At 37.3% G+C, this 15,583-nt stretch overlaps 1 protein-coding gene and 1 pseudogene across 1 annotated transcript in view; one reads left to right on the forward strand and one right to left on the reverse strand.

The window, feature by feature from the left end:
• FSTL5 (follistatin like 5) overlaps positions 1–15,583 on the reverse strand; it is an 880,400-nt gene that overhangs the window by 38,787 nt on the left and 826,030 nt on the right. The gene's annotated exons all lie outside the window — the stretch shown is intronic.
• Positions 5,871–6,428, forward strand: LOC102397244 (annotated as a pseudogene).

Genomic DNA, 15,583 nt, shown 5'->3' on the forward strand with positions numbered 1-15,583 from the left:
TGATCACAGAGTATTTAACAGACTGGCAGCTATGAAGGAATCTCTCAAATGATGATGAAAATGGGGAATGAGCAAGCTTGTTTTCTACTGGAAGTGATTTAAGCATTAAACACACATTATAATCAACATAACTTAGTTGATTAAGTATAATTCAATTAATTGATTCAAAATCCCCTCTTTTTTATTTTGCAGAGAACACACCAAGAGTGATTACATATCTGGATAACTTGATAATGTATTTGTTTTCTTTCTCCCTATATTATAATGTGCTATTTTTTAAATAGATTAACAAAGAACATGTCTACAAAAATGTCCCATAAAACAAGTATCAGAAATGTATCTAAAATACAAATAACAGTTCAGCATCTCTTCATAAAATGGAACAAGAAGAGATTAGTAGTAAGTAAAGGCAAATTGTAAATAGAGGTCAGTGTGTATATATGTGTGTTGGGGGAGTGGGTGGATACGGGGCATGGAGTGTCATCAGCCAGCAGAACCAAGTGTTCAAAACTACTCAGACTCAGCATTCAAACAATACTGTGTCCATACGCAACCTAGTTCCAAAATTTAATAGCAGCATAACATTGAGAAAGCATACAAAGGATGAAGCATTGCCTTGCAAAATTAAATGTTTAATAAAGATCAATTATTTGTGAAGTGATTTAAAAACTATATGAAAACTGATAGCACAGAGGCCCCAATCCATTAGAACATGTGACAACCTACGTACATCTGCTTAACAGAAGCCTTGATTATTTAATGCACACACAGCTGAGCTATGTAAAATATATGTACACACAGGGTAATTGAAACCAATTGACACTTTCAAGTTTGTATTAATCAAAAATTAATTTAGACATGCACTGAGTTGTAGAGCTATCCTTTTGTGCATCTAAGAATTGTGTCAGGAAAGTTCTCAAAGCAATAGCCAGAATGAGTTGATTCTGACATATGTTCTACAAGTGATTAAAGATGGATTATTGCCATTTTCAGAAGCTGCAGGTCCTGACAGATACAGATAATGCCAAACAGTACAATATCTGCTCATATTATTTGTCTTGGCAAAGAATAAGGTGACTCAGCATGTCATCTCACAATGACAAGGCTACTTTTTATTTTATTTTTTCCTTTTTAAGTAGCAAAAAGAACAGCTAAGTGTTCCAGAGAACACACTGCAAATGAGCATGTCATTACTGACTCTGCAAGGAATTCACCAACATACAGATCTTTGTTCCTTCCATTGTTCTGCAGAGAACACAGCAAGAGTGATTGCATATCTGGGTTTCTTGATAATGTATTTGTTTTGTTTCTCCTTCCACCCACAGAAAGTCTCTGACAATCTCATTTACAAACAGAATGGGTTCTGTCTTGTTTTCCTCAAGCTGTTCTGAGTTTTCTAATGAACGTCCTTCTATGCTGGTGATTTGTTCATTCTGTTCAAAATACTGACCTCCTTCAGGACCTGCCAGATGTCATAGCTTGATGTCTTCTTATTTTGTAGGTTGTTGCCTTTACCACATTTTTCCTTTCAGCCTTGAGGAAATGAAGGTCTCTATCATGTCTGTGATTTCAACCACTGATAGTGTTTTACTTTAAAGGGTCTGAGATGTCTTACACAATAGGATTGACATTTACAGTGGTGCATATTTATCCTAACAAAAAAAACTGTGAGAGCTTCCTTTTTTTAACTTGTTTGGGGGACATACTGATATTCCTAGTCAACTGAGGAATACATTTTGAGAATGTTCAAGCCTTTGTCTGCTTGGTAGTCATTACATAATAAGCATGCAGATTTATCTTGATTACTTTGATAGTAACATTTCAAAAATGCCCCAGTAATCCATTTGACAAGTATTTATCGAGAATTCTTCCATGTGATCTTTGTTACAGAATGGTTTTCCTCTAAATTTTTTTGGCCAAAGATAAGACTCTCAACAGAGCTCACAGCAGTTGTCTAAAGCATCATTGCTCATGACTGACAAGAGAAAAAAACAAAAACAAAAACCAACAAACTATTCTTGGTTTTGAGCCTCTATTTCCTGTTTGCTAAAGAGTATGATTTACTCTCTCTGCTGCTGCTGCTACTAAGTCGCTTCAGTCGTGTCCGACCCTGTGCGACCCCAGAGACGGCAGCTACCAGGCTCCGCCGTCCCTGGGATTCTCCAGGCAAGAACACTGGAGTGGGTTGCCATTTCCTTCTCCAATTTACTCTCTCTACAGGACCAATATTAAAATAAACAAATAAACAAGGCTTCCTGAGTTTTATAAGTCAATTACTAAATATACTAAATGTCAACTGCAGATGACTTTGTTCTTCATTGTGTTACAATTTGATAAATTTCATTTAAAAAAAAAGAATTACTCTTTTTTGAAAAATATTAGTCACGGAGTAGGTAGCGTTCTAATTTACTTATAAATCTTATCAGTTATTCAACCTTGCTGTACACTACATTGATGCTAAATTAAAACTGAGGAATCTAATGAAATATCAATGAAATATTTCTAATTAATGATATTTCTAGTGAAATATCAACTCCAATATGCACACTTTGAACCAAAATATTTATTGAGTAAATGTCTCTAAAGCATTTTCAGAATGGCATGAAAGACATAAATCTCAAACAAACAATCTAGGAGATTTATAATGAAATCTACCTGAGAGAGAAGAAAACAAAAAAAGATTCTTTAGACCTTAGAAGAATGACAGCAGGTCCTGCATTGAAGGTTTCTTCAATCACGTGTTTTAGTCAAATCCTAAATGACATAAAGCCTTCCCTTTAAGAAAGGTCCTAGTGAGTTTTCTCTTCTTAGCACTTAGAGAAGATGAGGATTTGTGCAAGCTGTAGAGATGGATGCCCAGACTGAATAAGTGAATTGCCCTATTTATAAGTGCCATAATCTAAGGAACTCAGAAAAATTCTTAGATGGCAGTCTTATAGATTTGGTGTTACCCTTGAGCTGACTCAAGTAATCAAAAAATCTTCAACTGATCTGTCTCCATACAATGTTACACAAGTAACTGATAAGTGTTTACTCTCTTCCTCCACAGCACCTAAGGCCATGGGGAAGTTTTCAGCAAGCTACAAACTGGGCATATTTTTTCTTTTATGAGGAATCACCATGCCAGAGAAACATTACTAAGTGCAGCATTTTTTAACAACAAATATTTACCAAGTATTCATTAAGGTAACTACTTTAGGAGACAATATGACCAAAAAAAAAAAAAAAAAATCATCATCCCAAGGGAAAAAGAAACAGCATTTGTTTATCACTTACTATGTACCAGGAACTACATAAAATCCTACAATCAACAAAATAGTGTGAAGCAGGTAATATGTGTATTTTAGACATATGCTATGCTAAGTCACTTCAGTCGTGTTCGACTCTGCGCGACTCCAGAAACGGCAGCCCACCAGGCCCCCCCGTCCCTAGTATTCTCCAGGCAAGAACACATAAGGAAACTCAATATTAGACTTTCATTTTTAAATAATAGGATATCCAATACAAATATTTTATATGAAAAAAAAAAAAAAGGAGCGCTCTCATAGAGGAAATTCTGGAACGAGCTCAAATATAGCGGAAATTTGCTCTACAGAAATGTAATCACTGATCTCACATGCTAGTAAAGTAATGCTCAAAATTCTCCAAGCCAGGCTTCAGCAATACGTGAACCATGAACTTCCAGATGTTCAAGCTGGTTTTAGAAAAGGCAGAGGAACCACAGATCGAATTGCCAACATCATGGAAAAAGCAAAAGTTCCAGAAAAACATCTATTTCTGCTTTATTGACTATGCCAAAGCCTTTGACTGTGTGGATCACAATAAACTGTGGAAAATTCTGAAAGAGATGGGAATACCAGACCACTTGACCTGCCTCTTGAGAAACCTATATGCAGGTCAGGAAGCAACAGTTAGAACTGGACATGGAACAACAGACTGGTTCCAAACAGGAAAAGAAGTATGTCAAGGCTGTATATTGTCACCCTGCTTATTTAACTTATATGCAGAGTACATCATGAGAAACGCTGGACTGGAAGAAGCACAAGCTGGAATCAAGGTTGCTGGGAGAAATATCAGTAACTTCCGATATGCAGATGATACCACCCTTATGGCAGAAAGTGAAGAGGAACTAAAAAGCCTCTTAATGAGAGTGAAAGGGGAGAGTGAAAAAGTTGGCTTAAAGCTCAACATTCAGAAAACGAAGATCATGGCATCTGGTCCCATCACTTCATGGGAAATAGATGGGGAAACAGTGGAAACAGTGTCAGACTTTATTTTGGGGGGCTCCAAAATCACTGCAGATGGTGATTGCAGCCATGGAATTAAAAGACGCTTACTCCTTGGAAGGAAAGTTATGACCAAACTAAATAGCATATTGAAAAGCAGAGACATTACTTTGCCAACAAAGGTCCGTCTAGTCAAGGCTATGGTTTTTCCTGTGGTCATGTATGGATGTGAGAGTTGGACTGTGAAGAAGGCTGAGCGCCAAAGAATTGATGCTTTTGAACTGTGGTGTTGGAGAAGACTCTTGAGAGACCCTTGGACTGCAATGAGATCCAACCAGTCCATTCTGAAGGAGATCAGCCCTGGGATTTTTTTGGAAGGAATGATGCTAAAGCTGAAACTCCAGTACTTTGGCCACCTCATGCGAAGAGTTGACTCATTGGAAAAGACTCTGATACTGGGAGGGATTGGGGGCAGGATGAGAAAGGGACGACAGAGGATGAGATGGCTGGATGGCATCACCGACTCGATGGAAGTGAGTCTGAGTGAACTCTGGGAGATGGTGATGGAGAGGGAGGCCTGGCGTGATGTAATTCATGGGGTTGCAAATAGTCAGACACGACTGAGCAACTGAACTGAACTGAATGTAATCATAACTCATTTTTTCCCCTTAATCTATTGGTTTTGCATCTTCTCTCTTGGTTTCAGGTCTAAGCTTCATGTGGTGTAATAATAGCTATTGTAGCTCTAGATCCTCTAGACAAATGTACACAAAAACCAGAAGTCTCTTTCTCAAAAGCCCCAGCAAAAATGATGGATTCTGAGTGGGTTACATGCCCATGTTTGAATTAAATATTGTGGCCAGAGAGAATCTGGGAATCTTTTGGTCTAAGCCTCTGTCAGGTGCTTCACCTCACCAGTTAGAAAGTGAAAAAACTTATGCAACATTGAAACCTAATACGAAGGCAGGAAGAGAAGAGCCTCTAGCAAACTAATGTGCTTAGAATCACTCTGCAGTAAGTGTGATTCACTAAATTTGAATCTATGTTCTTACAGTTTCAAAGTATGAGTTCTTTTTAAAAACAATTAAAAATATAATACATAAGCATATTTACAAAGCAGAAACAGAATCACAGATTTGGAAAAAAAATATTTATATGGTTACCAAAGGGGAAACATGGGGAAAGGAGGAGCTTGGAATGAACATACACACACTACTATATAAAAATAGATAATTAACAAGGATCTACTCTATAGCACTGAGAAACCTACTCATATTTGGTGATACCTTATATAGAGAAAATCTGAAAATGATTTGATACATGTATATGTATAACTGAATCACACTCTGTACACCTGAAACTAACAAAGCATCATAAATCAACTACATTCCAATAAAATTTTTAAGACAATGTAACTTTTATTAACTCTAGTTCCATACATATGTTTAAATGAAACAAAATCTAGCCTCAGTTTCCTATTGGAACATAGCATAGTGTCTATCTTGTGAATAGTTGAAGCTTAATACAACCTCATGAAATAAATAAATAAACTTGCTGTGAGGCTGAATGCCTTAACAGGAAGTACCTTCTGCTTGTGATTTTGGCAGCTTCCAAAAGTCTCGAGGGATTGGGGATACAGTGTGCATGCTGAGGCTGCTGGAGTTTGTGGTGTTCATTCTATTTGCCATCACACAAGCAGACAAAGTAGCCAGGCTTTGGCCTCGAAATCACTGTTGAACAGATGCGCTGTGGAAGGGGAGACCTGACCTTTCAGAACAATATCTACAGTGTTGGCTCAAGTGCTACGTGAGACGTGGACTGGCTTGATGATTCCTTCCTTCCAGAAGACTTCAGCATTGTCTTGGGAATAATCAACATTAAATGGGACCGGGTTACTCCTGCTAACAATGTCTCTCACATCGTGGCCTTACATCCTCTCCAGGCTGGTTATTTCAGCTTCACCTCAGCAACTATTATTCCTTACCTGGCCCAAGAGGATAGGCCCATACTGATGGACTTTACCAGTGCACCTGAATGGGGAGGAATCCTGGCTCAGCATAGTTGAATTGTAGATTCCCACCCCCCCGCCTTTTCCTGGACTGCATAGCTTTCCGGGTCATGACTCTCCCTTCAATGGGCATCCCCCTGCAGTCATGGTACTCCAGCAAAAGGAAATATGACATCCCCCAAACCAAAAAATAGAACTGAGTAGGGCTTGCATGGTTCTCCCTTCCCCAGAAATCCAGGTGCTTTCCAGACTCCCAAGGGTATCTCAATGCCGTCTCTTCTCCCTTAACCCTTGGCCACCTTCTCCTGGTCCTGCCTGCTCTCAACCAGAGTGAAGGATCATGTGGGAGTCTGTGAGAGCCTCCTTGGTTCCATCATGAAGCCGTACAAACAGGAATGCCTTCAAAAACTACCTTGATCCTTAGGCCCTTTGGTATACCACTGATGTGTCCTGGGGTATGTTGCTGGCAATGTGAACTCTCTCGGGGGTCCAGGAGCAGGCACTTTGGAGACTGCCTGACACCATCCCCATCCCCTGCCCTCCAGTCTCAAAAGAGAGTGGAAGATAAGATGAAAGCTGTGGGACCCTAGGAGGCTACCCAGTCTCTGTGCTGGCTTAGGAAAGCTCTTACCATATGGGGTATTCTAATAAAAACAAATGCCACCATGGGGCGAAAAAAAACAAGATATAAATTTTGAGGAGAACGCCATCATAAATGACAAAGGAATTTAAAAATTTGCATGAATTAGAGAGTGTTTGAGTTTGGCCAGGAGACTGATATAAATTAAGAGGATCCAAATCAGGATCAGAAAGAGCATTTTAGACAACACAAATAGTTACATGGAAACTATAAATACAGATTCTTTTAACTTACAATGTGGTTATGGAAGTAAATACCACAAGTCAAAATGAATTGAATAGCCCTAACCTACCAAAAAGTATAGCTTAATCTGTGAGAAGGAAAGTGTTAGTTGCTTATCATGTCCTACTCTTTATGATCTCATGGGCTGTGGGCCACAAGGCTCCTCTGTTCACCGTCATCCAGGCAAGATTCCCCAGGCAAGAATATTGGAGTCGGTAGCCATTCCCTTCTCCTGGGGATCTTCTTAACCAAGAGATAGAACCCAAGTCTTCTCATTGCAGGAAGATTCTTTACTGTCTGAGCTAGCTGAACTTAAAAGGATTCAGAATGACCACAGTTGGGCAAAATCATCTAACACAAAGCCTATTTTATAATAAAGTATTGAATATCTTATGTAATTAATTAAACATTATACTGGATGTGAAAGTGAGAATGGTTGCAGAATGGTTATGAGCATGTGAGTTATTTACCCTCAATGATGGTGGGGCTAACTGCGAATCATGAGAGGGAATTCCACCATATATCACGATCCTGGGAAAAAGAGAAACACTCGAATTATGTTTTCTACTAAATTTCTCTCACTTTCACCCCATCTAAAATTGAAAAATTGTTAGTCTGGATAGGGGCTACTCAGGTTCCCTTAACTGGACCATAGTATGTGTGCCGATCAGTCTTAGGAGTAAGGCCTGCTGAAGGCAATAGATTCAACATTGTTCATTATTGTTGTTATTATTATCATTGGCTACACCCTGTGGCATGTAGAACTTCCCTGACCGGGAGCAAACCCTAAGTACTATAATGTCTTACATTCTAAGATAGTGCCCTCTGCAGAGGAAGCATGAAATCTTAACCACTGGACTACCAGGGAAGTCTGGCTTCAATATGCTTTGGACTTAAACTATATGCAATAGAAAATATGTTAAGGTTGCATTTTCCTTCCAATGCAGAGTTGTATCACCAGAGCTCTAAAGTTAGGAAAAAGAGTCTAGTAGTTCTCTGGTGAATTAAAGTATGGAGAAAGTAAATATGGAGAAATAGTAAAGGAGTAGTAATTTTGTTAGCAACATGAGAAGGATCAACTTAGGCCTGGGTCTAGAGACAGAAGAACATGTTAGTAAAAAGATATTACAATTTTAGACAAGAGCAAAGAATAAAAAACAAGTGCAGGGTCTGTGCAGAAGTTTTGTTGTAGCAGAGGTACACAGAACTGAGAGACAGGGATGTTTTATAGGTGACATTAGGATAGTTTGCAGAGCACGTTAGCTAGATTTTACTCGGAAAGTGAATAAAGGACTTGAGTTCTATAATGTATTGAGTGCTAAGGCACTGAATTTAGACAGAACAGAGTTTATAGCTGGTTCCAACACTTATTAGTTAAGTGATTCACAATATGTAGAACAGGGATAAAAGTTTATGGAGCTGCTAGTTTTAAATGAGGGAGTGCCTAAAAATTCTTACTTCATTGTCTGGTTTATAGTAAGTGCTCAGCATTTGTTAATTACTATTAAGATATTAGACAATACAGTCAACAAAAACAAGACCAGGAGCTGACTGTGGCTCAGATCATGAACTCCTTATTGCCAAATTCAGACTTAAATTGAAGAAAGTAGGGAAAACCACTAGACCATTCAGGTATGACCTAAATCAAATCCCTTAAGATTATACAGTGGAAGTGAGAAATAGATTTAAGGGCCTAGATCTGATAGATAGAGTGCTGATGAACTATGGACGGAGGTTTGTGACATTGTACAGGAGACAGTGATCAAGACCATCCCCATGGAAAAGAAATGCAAAAAAGCAAAATGGCTGTCTGGGGAGGCCTTACAAATAGCTGTGAAAAGAAGAGAAGCAAAAAGCAAAGGAGAAAAGGAAAGATAAAAGCATTTGAATGCAGAGTTCCAGAGAATAGCAAGAAGAGATAAGAAAGCCTTCCTCAGTGATCAATGCAAAGAAATAGAGGAAAACAAAAGAATGGGAAAGACTAGAGATCTCTTCAGGAAAATCAGAGATATCAAAGGAACATTTCATGCAAAGATGGGCACAATAAAGGACAGAAATGATACGGACCTAACAGAAGCAGAAGATATTAAGAAGAGGTGGCAAGAATACACAGAAGAACTATACAAAAAAGATCTTCACGACCCAGATAATCACGATGGTGTGATCACTGACCTAGAGCCAGACATCCTGGAATGTGAAGTCAAGCGGGCCTTAGAAAGCATCACTACGAACAAAGCTAGTGGAGGTGATGGAATTCCAGTTAAACTATTTCAAATCTTCAAAGATGATGCTGTGAAAGTGCTGCACTCAATATGCCAGCAAATTTGGAATGCTCAGCAGTGGCCACAGGACTGGAAAAGGTCAGTTTTCATTCCAATCCCAAAGAAAGGCAATGCCAAAGAATGCTCAAACTACTGCACAATTGCACTCATCTCACACGCTAGTAAAGTAATGCTCAAAATTCTCCAAGCCAGGCTTCAGCAATATGTGAACCGTGAACTTCCTGATGTTCAAGCTGGTTTTAGAAAAGGCAAAGGAACCAGAGATCAAATTGCTAACATCTGCTGGATCATCGAAAAAGCAAGAGAGTTCCAGAAAAACATCTATTTCTGCTTTATTGACTATGACAAAGCCTTTGACTGTGTGGATCACAATAAACTGTGGAAAATTCTGAAAGAGATGGGAATACCAGACCACCTGATCTGCCTCTTGAGAAACCTGTATGCAGGTCAGGAAGCAACAGTTAGAACTGGTTCCCAATAGGAAAAGGAGTTTGTCAAGGCTGTATATTGTGACCCTGCTTATTTAACTTATACGCAGAGTACATCATGAGAAACGCTGGGCTGGAAGAAATACAAGCTGGAATCAAGATTGCTGGGAGAATTATCAATAACCTCAGATATGCAGATGACACCACCCTTATGGCAGAAAGTGAAGAGGAACTAAAAAGCCTCTTGATGAAAGTGAAAGTGGAGAGTGAAAAAGTTGGCTTAAAGCTCAACATTTAGAAAATGAAGATCATGGCATCCGGTCCCATCACTTAATGGGAAATAGATGGGGAAACAGTGTCAGACTTTATTTTGGGGGGCTCCAAAATCACTGCAGATAGTGACAGCAGCCATGAAATTCAAAGACGTTTACTCCTTGGAAGGAAAGTTATGACCAACCTAGATAGCATATTCAAAAGCAGAGACATTACTTTGCCAACAAAGTTCAGTCTAGTCAAGGCTATGGTTTTTCCTGTGGTCATGTATGGATGTGAGAGTTGGACTGTGAAGAAGGCTGAGCACCAAAGAATTGATGCTTTTGGACTGTGGTGTTGGAGAAGACTCTTGAGAGTCCCTTGGACTGCATGGAGATCCAGCCAGTCCATTCTGAAGGAGATCAGCCCTGGGATTTCTTTGGAAGGAATGATGCTAAAGCTGAAACTCCAGTACTTTGGCCACCTCATGTGAAGAGTTGACTCATTGGAAAAGACTCTGATGCTGGGAGGGATTGGGGGCAGAAGGAGAAGGGGATGACAGAGGATGAGATGGCTGGATGGCATCACTGACTCCATGGACGTGAGTCTGAGTGAACTCTGGGAGTTGGTGATGGACAGGGAGGCCTGGCATGCTGCGATTCATGGGGTCGCAAAGAGTCAGACATGACTGAGCGACTGAACTGACTGACTGACTGACAGTAATAAGAACAAAACTACACCTAAGCCATACAACCTGAGGAGGTGTACATGTGCAGCAACTCAGCCAAATCCAGAAAATTATACTGTAAATTCTATATTAAAATTTAAAAAAATTATAAGGAACCACTTTAAATGATTATTGTACATAGGACAATAGGAAAGTTAGACATTACTAATGAAACTGTTAAACAACATAAATAAATGGTAGTGGGTTTCCTGCATTTCCAGAAAATTTCTCAAATGTCTGGTCCACTTTTCTTTAACATTGTTGTTCCTTTATTTCTTGCTAAAATTTGAATTCATTTCAGTGCGTGCCTTAGGAAATCATCTGGAGTTTATCATAATAAAAAGCCTGAATATCTTTAAGCTATTTACCTCAAAGACTTATATAAAAAATTAAGATATTTTGTATTTCACTTGTATAAATACAGTAACAAAAACTGTCTGATGAATTTACAATTTTAATAATGGCTTTATGAATCAGAATAAATATAATTTATCTCTTTCCTATAAATCCAAATGCTATAGTGGTTCCAAAAGTGTTTTCAAATTTAAAAAGATGGTAAAAATGGATCACTTTGAAATTAGATAAGGGATAGAAGAAGTATACCAAAAGGATTATCAACATATCTTAATTTCATGTTGGTAAGGCACAGATTGGAATCAGGAAATAAAAAATATTTCACACCAGTCAGAATGGCTGCGATCCAAAAGTCTACAAGTAATAAATGCTGGAGAGGGTGTGGAGAAAAGGGAACCCTCTTACACTGTTGGTGGGAATGCAAACTAGTACAGCCACTATGGAGAACAGTGTGGAGTTTCCTTAAAAAACTGGAAATAGAACTGCCTTATGATCCAGCAATGCCACTGCTGGGCATACACACTGAGGAAACCAGAAGGGAAAGAGACACGTGTACCCCAATGTTCATCGCAGCACTGTTTATAATCGCCAGGAGATGGAAGCAATGTCCATCAGCAGATGAATGGATAAGAAAGCAGTGGTACATATACACAATGGAGTATTACTCAGCCATTAAAAAGAATACATTTGAATCAGTTCTAATGAGGTGGATGAAACTGGAGCCTATTCTACAGAGTGAAGTAAGCCAGAAAGAAAAACACCAATACAGTATACTAACGCATATATATGGAATTTAGAAAGATGGTAACAATAACCCTGTGTACGAGACAGCAAAAGAGACACTGATGTATAGAACAGTCTTATGGACTCTGTGAGAGAGGGAGAGGGTGGGACGATTTGGGAGAATGGCATTGAAACATGTAAAATATCATGTATGAAACGAGTTGCCAGTCCAGGTTCGATGCACGATACTGGATGCTTGGGGCTGGTGCACTGGGACAACCCAGAGGGATGGAATGGGGAGGGAGGAGGGAGGAGGGTTCAGGATGGGGAACACATGTAAACCTGTGGCAGATTCATTTTGATATTTGGCAAAACTAATACAATTATGTAAAGTTTAAAAACAAAATAAAATTTAAAAAAAATAAAGAAGGAAACTTACAAAAGGAAAAAAAAATATATTAAATAGGTTAATGTAACTACTTTCATGAGGTCACTGATAATGATGATATCCATGAAGCATATTTATTAATTCAAAAAACATAAAATATTAAGTTATGGAAACCCTGTATATTTCAAATGACTGTTGCCAAATGGTTTATAGTCCACTCTACTTCTGTTTATTAAAAAGTCATTTGTGTCCAAACAAATCTTTTTGAATTAGATCTCTTTACTTCTTATTGTAAATGAAAGTTTGGATGGAAGTAGAGGTTTTTTAATGTTAAAAAATGACAAGCAAATTAAGTTTACACAAAATCAGGAAGGCATATTTAGTCAATATTAAGATACATGTGCTGCAGTCCATGGCGTACAGAGTCAGACAAGACACTTAGCAACTGAACAACAACAACAAGGATACATGTATCTCTGATCTATTAAACATTTCTCAAGATCATTTTTATATAAATTAATCATTTATGTTCAAATTATTTTGAGGTATCAATTAAATGATCCTTGTCCATTTTCTTTATTTAAAAATTATTCAGAGTTCAAAAACATTTTATTTGATATAAATTCAACAAAGTTTTAAAGCAGGATTTAAATAACATATACATTAATTAAACAAAAGCAATGTTTCCTTTTACTCAAATTGATGAATAATTTTGATTTATGTTATTAAGGAAAAAAGTCTAGATTTTTTAGCATTTTCTTGGCTTAGTTACATAAATCAGCAGCTACTTTCATAGCATACACAAACTCTGATTCCCTTTTGTTACAAAGACACTAAAAACTATATTTACATTTCAAAAATTACATAAATATAAAAATAAGCTGCTACATCATGGCAAAAAATTAAATTATTAAAATTTTATATTGTTTTTCTTGAAAATCAGATGTCAATATAAAATAAAAATCTACATATTTCATTACCTGTTCCCCTCTCAAAATAAAAAAGGCAAAAAAGATAATGTTTCCATAGTATAGAAAAAAGTTCAACTAAATACAGAAGAAATATTAGGTGTACTAAACAGTTTTAAGAGTCACTTAAGGCAACTATTATTTTTATTTCCCTTGAAGCTGATTTTATTCATCTTGTGAGCCCTGTATACCCTACACCACGATGATGTAAACACTGAAGAATAAAACCCTTGCCGTTTGATGTTTGTGACCTACCATTCTTCATGTTATCACCTGGTTATGTGAATATGTCTACTCATGGCTGATGACAGATTAGATTTAATAGAAAATTATTCCATCAACTAATTTGGTAGGTTCTTTTGTTATAGTTAAATTTTAGGGCTTTCTGACATCCTTTTCATGTCCTTCAGTTCTTGCTTGAATCACATCTCAAAGAACTTTAAAAACTGACATCTTGCTGAATGATTTTTTTGCAAGAAATAGAACACTATAACATAACAAGTTAATGTTAACAAGTGAGCATCTTTAATTTGAAAGAAAAAAAGAATCTATTGGTCTATATATTCTTTGATTGACTCATTAGTCAAGTTCTTCTTCCTACACAGGTAACCGTAGACAGGCTAAATTACAGATTTAAAACTAAACGGGTACAAAATGTTAAAGTGAATTCACAGGGAATAGTTTTTACATAGTTAAAAACTCTTGTAAATAGTTTTTACAGCCTCAAATTATTGTAAAGATAATATCAGTGCGCCCAGTGTTGTGCCTCTACAGAACACCTACCATTACCACTAATTTTACATTTAAAATAATTTTTCTTCTATGGCAAAAAAAGAGAGAGAAAATATGATATATATATGAAATAAACATTTTAGCAACATTCTGAGAAGCTTTCTAAAATGTTCTACTGACTGCTATCATTAATTTATGCATATGCTATTAAAGATAAAATTATTTATTTAATAGCATTGCTTTTTGAGCCACAGTTGGGGTCTTTCATTCAAAAGGCAGTTTGTTTTTTTTTTTAATATACTTATATTTAAAGTTTTAACATTTAAAAAAGATATTTCTTCAAGTAAAAATTCATGAATTCATAAAATTAGATGCTATGGTAAAATATATCATTTTGCTTCAACAGGAAAATACTAAATCCCTTTAAAAATAGAATTAAAAACCTCAATATTGTTTTCTATACACATTTTATAAGAACTAGTTAATGCTTTATTTGCTTCATTCAAAATATTATTTTCTAATCTATTGCATTTACATATGAAATAAGTCCTGGCAATGTGCACATTAGATTTATATAAGACATTTCTTAAGTTCTCAGGGTGAGCTCTGTCCTCATCTTGTGAAGTATTGCATTGTATCATATCTTGTGATGTATTTCTTCATGTATCTTAAGTGTTATCTGAGTCTGTTTTAACTGTTAAACAAAGAAACCCAAGAAATCTAGACAGTCTATTATTTACTTGTTTAGGGTAAAGTAAGTTTGTTTTACCATTTCCAGCAAACCCTCAAATCATATGGGACAGAGGGGGAAAGTACGTGGAATTGTGCTATGTATACACCGCAGCTGGACTGCTCTGTGTTTTACGGATCACTTTGATGATGAGTTAGCATAAGGACCTCCGAGGGAAGAAGCAAGAGGTATTTTACTTTGCATAATAAAACTTGAGAGGCAGATCTGTGATGTGGAGTGTTTCTAAATTACATGTTATTAGTGCTCCATTGATTGCTTCAGTAAAAAATGCTTTAGAATGAATCTAGTCAGAGGCTTTATTAAAATCTAGAGCTTGGAGTCTGCTAATAATACCTGTACAAAACTTCCTTTTTAAAAATAATGAAATACGTATATTTCAAATATACCTTGCTTTTAAATCCAACCTGGAGTTCCCTTGTGGCTCAGCTGGTAAAGAATTCGTCTGCAGTACGGGAGACCTGAGTTTGATCCCTGGGTTGGGAAGATCCCCTGGAGAAGGGAAAAGTTACCCACTCTAGTATTCTGGCCTGGAGAATTCCATAGACTGTATAGTCCATGGCATTGTAAAGAGTTGGATTCACTGAGCAACTTTCACTTTCACTTGTTTACCATATGACAAAAATATTATAAGGGATTCTCAGTCGTGTCCGACTCTGTGCGACCCCATAGACAGCAGCTCACCAGGCTCCCCTGTCCCTGGATTCTCCAGGAAAGAACACTGGAGTGGGTTGCCATTTTCTTCTCCAACGCATGAAAGTGAAAAGTGAAAGTGAAGTCCTTTAGTCTTATCTGACTCTCAGCGACCCCATGGACTGCAGCCTACCAGGCTCCTCTGTCCATGGGACTTTCCAGGCAAGAATACTGGAGTGGGGTGCCATTGCC

The sequence above is a fragment of the Bubalus bubalis genome, chromosome 17, assembly GCF_019923935.1.
Source record: "Bubalus bubalis isolate 160015118507 breed Murrah chromosome 17, NDDB_SH_1, whole genome shotgun sequence".
In the NCBI taxonomy this organism is placed as follows: Eukaryota; Metazoa; Chordata; class Mammalia; order Artiodactyla; family Bovidae; genus Bubalus; species Bubalus bubalis.